The sequence below is a fragment of the Sturnira hondurensis genome, unplaced genomic scaffold, assembly GCF_014824575.4.
Source record: "Sturnira hondurensis isolate 20B ecotype Veracruz unplaced genomic scaffold, ASM1482457v3 Scaffold0007406, whole genome shotgun sequence".
In the NCBI taxonomy this organism is placed as follows: Eukaryota; Metazoa; Chordata; class Mammalia; order Chiroptera; family Phyllostomidae; genus Sturnira; species Sturnira hondurensis.
The window spans coordinates 16,792,205-16,798,526 of NW_028080037.1; positions in this window are offsets into that span (position 1 = coordinate 16,792,205).

The window sequence follows — 6,322 nt, forward strand, 5'->3', positions numbered from 1 at the left end:
GGCAGTCTCTCACCATGTACCTCTAGGCAAGCCAACTCCTCTTTCCTGGCCTTGTCCGTCTGTAAAATGGGAGTTGGACTAAAAGATTGTGGGGGCGGGAGGCTGCTTCCAACAGACAGGCTGTAACTCCAAGCAAGGCTGGTGTCCTGGATACAAGGTTACCTCGCCCAGGGCTGGGCGGTGAACTGCATGGAGCCCCCCACGGCCTCACCTCTCCTCTCACCCTAAAGTGGTAAGGGGACCCTAGGAAGAATTAAAGCTGTTATTAAAAGTGTGAGTCATGGGGAATGTTACCCCACGTGGGAACAAAGTAGGGATGATGAAATGTGTTAGGCTCAGCACCAGGAATGGGGTGCATGGTAAGGCCTGTGAATTCCCTAGGTGTGAAATGAGTCCTTCGATGTGGCGCCAGGCTGGCCTAAACAGGAACAAAGTATCCCGTGAGTCCGTGGGCGGTGCCGGGAGAAGACTGGATTGCAGCAGCTGGCAGGAGGCTGAAGAGCAGGGAAATCCCTATTCAAAGTAGGAGCCTGAAGCAGTGAGATTAAACCTTGACTCCCTCTCTCTGCTATGCAAGAGGACAATGTAGTGAAGTGGCCACCAGGTGGCAGGCTGGTCCTCAGGGAAGGGGGCCACTTTGGAGCCCAGTGTTGGATTTGGCGGTTTTCACCTAGGGACTGAAGGGAGGCGATGCCTACTAGTTCAAAGAAACGCACGGGCCTTGGCAACTTCAGGCCCAGTGAGAGTGAGAGAGGGTTGGGCTGGGGGGCTGGGATCCCTTCACTGTAGACATGAGCCCCAGGGCATATAACAAACTGTCTTAAAGAAATCTTCGATTGTCCCTTGGCTGCCTAGTTCAGGCACCCCTTCCCTCCAGACGCCCGGAGAGGGGCGGAGACTCACCCGAGACCAGGCAGGACAGGTGCAGGGCAGCGGCAGCAGCAGCGTGACCGTGCTGTGAGGGAGAGGAAGGGCTGTGAACGGAGGGTTGGTCAGGGGCAGAATGAGTGTGGGTCACACCCACAAATAGATGTTGAGTGTCTGCTGGGTTCCAGAGACCCTGCATGGAGCAGTGACCGTGACCAGCTGTGGTTCCTGTCCTTGAGAATCAATAGTCAACCATGACCGCATCCACAAGCAAGACAATTTTAGACCATGGAAAGCACCATGTGAAAGAGATAAAATGGCACAGAGGGTGACCGGGGCTGGGGGCTGCTTCAGCCCTGGTACCAGGAGAAGGAAGGCCTCTCTGAGGGGTGGTGTGGAGACCTGACTGGCAAGAATATCTGGGGGAAGAAACAGGAAGCTCGAGCAAAAACAGCTAGTACGTTTACTGTGCACTGTTCTAGGTCCTTTACTTTACAGATGAGAGATTGAGGCAGAAGGGGTCAAGTGCCCGTGGCAGGTGAGAGAACCGGCCCAGGCCCCGGGCCCCGGGCCCGGCGGGCTGCCGCAGGGTGGGTGGGCGCTGCTGTGCTTCCCGAAGGCCCTGGCATGGAGTGATGGCCGCTGGCTGTAGAAGCTGCATTCTATCTCGGGCATGGAGGAGGAATAGCAGCCCGCTCTTCCCAAGGGAAGCTTGTGCCAGCCAGAGTCAGAGCTCCTTTCCCCTCTGGCACCCCTCCTGCCCTCCCTTCCCTAACCCTCTGGGCCAGTTCCTGTTTTATTTTTTTTCCAATTACAGTTTACATTCAATGCTATTTTGTATGGATTCCAGGTGTACAGCATAGCGGTTACGCCTGACATTTCCAGTACCCGCCTGGCACCATACATCATTACTACCATACTCTTGACTATATCCCCAAACCGTACTTCACATTCCCGTGGCTATTTTGTAACTACCAATCTGCGCTTCTCAATCCCTTCACCTTTTTCACCCAGTTCCCCAACCCCCGGGGGGGCAGGGGGGCAGGGTGGGGCCGGGGTTCTGAAGTCCCAGCTCCCTGCCCCCAGCTGCTCTCTTCACAGCTAACTGGGCCACCTCATTGTAAAGGGATTTGACTCCAGGAGACAACTGGAGACTGGTGAGAAAGGGCTTAGGGATTAGACAAGGATCTCTGGGAAGGTAAGGGACTTAATTAGGGGGGGTTGGGGCATGGGAAGTGGGGCAGGGAGAGGATTGGTGTCTTCACAAAGCCAGGGTGGACTGCGGAAGTGAGGAGGAGCTGGGCTCCTGGGGAGGAGCCAGAGGGGGCTCGGTTTCCCACATTCTGTTGTGTCTTCAGAAATAGCCCACAATAGTATTAAGAAGCCCTCATGTGTGTGCACCCATCACTTTCCCAGCCTTTATTTCACCTGGGATTCTCACAATGGCCTTGGGAAAGAGACAAGGATTACCTTTCCCCCCCAGATTACTGGCACCCGGAGAAGGCAGGTGGCTGCAGCTGGAGGGGCTGAAGGAGCCGCGGCCCAGGACTGCTTTCTCGGTGTTCTCACATCATTCGCAGGGTGGTGGGGTGGTGGGGAGCGTGGGGGCCGGGGACAGGCCAGAGCAGGGGCCTAGAAGCTGCCGCGCACTTTATGGGAACGCAGGCTGCCAGCTACTAGGCTGAAGTCACCTGGAGATCAGTGCTCAATTTTATTCTGAGCCTGCTCCCCCACCCCAATATTCTAAGTTCCACAAGGGTGGGGTTTTTAAAGGTTTATATTACTCTCGTTTACAAGAGAAGGAGGGGGAAGGAGGATCAATGCAAAAGAGAAACGCCAGTCAGCTGCCCCCTGAACATCCCAACCTGGGGTCAAGCCCACAACTCGGGCATGAGTCTTGACAGGGAATCGAACCAGTGACCTTTCTCTTGTTACTGGAGTCTCTCCAAGCAACTGAGCCACACAGACCAGGGCCACAAGGGCAGTTTTTTACCCGGTGATTAGCACAGTGCTCAGTTAAAGACCTGTTGAATGAATGAATGTATGAATAAAAGGATGAAAAGGCCTCTGTAATTTGGCTGACTCCTGCTCAGCCACCAAGTTCCCTGGGAAACATGGGATGCCCCCCACACTCTGACTGGTGGCACTGACTGCCCTGTCCTGGAGAGGGAGGGCAGGTATAGGGGTGGCCTTGATGCGGAACTCCTATGGGAGTTCCTACAGACCAGGAACTCCTCGAGGGCAGGGCCTAGTTGACCTCATCCTCTGCGGTGTCCCCATGCCTGGCGCCCTGCGTGCTGCATAAACAGTACTTATGGAGCAGAGGAATGAAAGGTAATCTTGCTCCCAGGTCCGATCAGGAGCCGAAGCCCGGGCTACCTGGAGGGGGAGGCCAGGTGCAGGAGTGAGCCCATCGCCCTGTTTCCTCATTCTACCTTTGTGGCCCAAGTCTCAGGTAGTTCTGATTTCTTCATTCCTCCTACGCTTCATGGGAAAAGGACTTGAGGCGGCTGCAGGCACGTAGCCGGGCTGGGAGGAGGCTCAAGTCCGGGCTTTTCTGCCTGGCCACCTGCCAGCAGCCCGGGGGCTTTCCAGAGCGTTCCTGCTGTCTTGGCCTCGTGGAAGTAGAGTGTTCCACAGATATTTGTAGAAGGGTGTAAAGACTGTTCTCCCCAACTCTCAAGTCAATGTGCCAATCTCCGCACCACCCCTTCCCCGCTTACACCAAAGAATCAGAGGGCAGGGAACCTGGCAGCCTCTGATCTCCAGGTCAATTCCCTTGTGTTAAGGGAGAGGCATCCAAGGCTCAGAGGTCAAGAGCAAGTAGCCCTGAGAGGACCCCCATATGTTCATCGCGGAATTGTCACTGCAGGTCTTTACTCAAGAATTCAGCCTAGCACCCAGGCTCAGGACCCACCTTCCTGTCTGTGCCCGGAGCTGCTTCCCAGACAAACCCCAACCCTAGGGCACCAACTCCTAAGACTAGAACTGGAAGCCCATGTTCTTGCCAGGTCTCTATGCTCCCGCAGCCTGCTCTCAACTATTCACACCACCTGTCCAGCAAAGTGGACGCAGAACAGCACGCTCGGCCCAGAGCTGCCAAGTGGCAAGGCCTGGATTTCCACTCAGGCCTGTCGAACCCCTGAGGCTGGGCTCTTCCTGTTGGGCCAGGCTCCTGTTTGAAAGTCACCACTGTAACACAAAATAGTCAGTGTCATGGTCAGGAGGCAGAGGTTACAGGTTGGCTTGGCTTGGGTGGATCAGAGAGAGATTCCTGGAAATAGCATTGGATCGGGGCCTTTTTTAAAAAAAAATCCTCACTCCAGGATATGTTTATTGATCTGAGAGAGAGAGAGAGAGAGAGAGAGACACTGATGTGAGAAAGAAACATCGATCAGTTGCCTCCAGTTCATGCCCTGACCAGGGATCGAATCTGCAGCCTCAGTATCTGCCCTGACCAAGAATCAAACCCAGAAAATTTTGGTTCAGGGGATGATGCTCCAACCAACTGAGCCATCTGGCAGGGGCAGGACCAGGGCTTTGAAGGCCAGGGAGGATCTAGCAGGAGGGACCAGGTGAGGGCAGCAGCTCAGACAGAGGCAGGAGGGCAGGGGTGCATCTGAGAGACAGCATAGAGCTTCTCTTACCAAAATGAAAGTGTGAAGGGAAGTGAGTGGCACTCAAGGCCACAAGGGATGCTGGGAGGAGATGGGGGTAGGTCTTGGATGCAAGTCAAGGAACTAGGGAGCCACTGCAGATTCTTGAGCAGAGGAGCAGCATACCTAGCAGGGAGGGAGAATTGCTGGGTAGGGGTTAGGGTATAGGGAAAAGGTGAGGGTGGGGAGGAGGGCTGTCTTAGAAACTAGCTTGGAGGAGTTTACCAAATGATTAGGCCTGGATTTATATTATCAGACTAGCTACACGTTCCACAGTGGGCTGGTGATAGATAAATTTCAGCAGCGGAAGGAGAAGGCAGCCACAGAACCTGGGATGAGCAGACTGGAGGAAGGGTGCTTTCTATAGGTCTTTACTGTGGATAACTCCAGAGTCCCGGGGCTCAGGGATGCGCAGTGGGGCAGGTGGGAGCAGGGGACTACCTCCTGCTGGGCAAATGTTTCCCTGTGCTTCCTGGGGCAGCCTCTGCAGGTGGCTCCCAGGTGAGTCTATACTCTGGCCCACAGGCACCTGGCAGCCTATGGCCCAGAAACCAGAAACTTGGATTCCCCCCTCTGTCTGCACACGCTTATCTTCAGGTTTCTCAATTAATTACCTGTCCTTCCTGACTTAGGGGGGTCTCCACGGGCTTAAATGAAAATCTAGATTGGAAAAGGCCCTGTAAACTGTAAAGTGCTAAGCCAGCACAAGGGTTGTTCTATTTTCCTCCGAGTAGGCTGCGCACCGAAATGAATGTTTTGCTCCTGGAAGGGTCTTTAACAAAGGTCTCAGTCATGTGTCCAGCAAGGAAGGCAGCCACGCCCTGCCTTAAGCCAGAAACTGATGATTCTTTAAGTGGGGTACGACTGCTGGGCTACCTGAGAACACACAGAGGTCGGGTGGGGGCTCTCAGCCACAGGGCTGGACCTGAGACCCTCACTCTGAGCCCTGCAGAAGCCCTCTATGGTGGGGCCACGCCAGGGCCCAGACAGCATGGGGTGTCCAGAAGGAAGGCCTCCCAAGTGGCTGTGGAGCCCCAAAAGGAGGAGATGGCTCGTTCTGTGGGGAAGGGGCAGTGATTGGGGTAGGCAGGATGGTCAGACTTGTAAGTACTCAGGGGAACCAGCAGCTCTGTCCCCTGGGTATAAGCAAGGGAGGGGGCAAGGAAGAAGATCAGCTGATAACAGGCCTGACTTTCTCTGTGGTTTCCTTCTTGTTCACCCTGCACCCCCACCCAGAGGTCGGAGCTTGGCCCGGCAGGCAGCAAAGGAAGTGTGTGCAGGGTAATCGGGGAGGGCCTGTGCTAGGCGCTGCACTGGGCGAATTGTGTCCTTCAGCTCACTCTGTCCTCTCGTGCTACGTGAAGTTCAGGTCGTCTGCCTCCACTGCAAATGAAGAAGCTTGTATCCAGAGAGGTGGAGTCACTTGCTGAAGTCTCTCCTAAAGTGGAGGATTTAGAACTCAAACCCAGGTCTTCGAAGCTTTCTTCCACTCTGGCTGAGAGTGTGAGCAACTCAGGAGCAGCTTTCAGAGTGCTGGGAAGGTCAGACACCCAAGGCAGGGTTCTGGGAGGGGAGACCAGATCTGGGCTTCCTTGTCTCCTCAGCCTGTCTGCCCCACAGGAGGGCATAGGCTGGGTTGGCAGCAGCTGTTCACAACCAAAGGCAGAACAGAAGGGCAAGGGCCTGAAAGAGAAGTGGCCAGTACCATGGTCCCTGGAGGCAGGGCGATGGCCAGGCTTAGGGGGCCTGGCCCCCCACCCCTTGCCCCATGGCACCAAGCAAGCTCCCTAGAGTTTGGG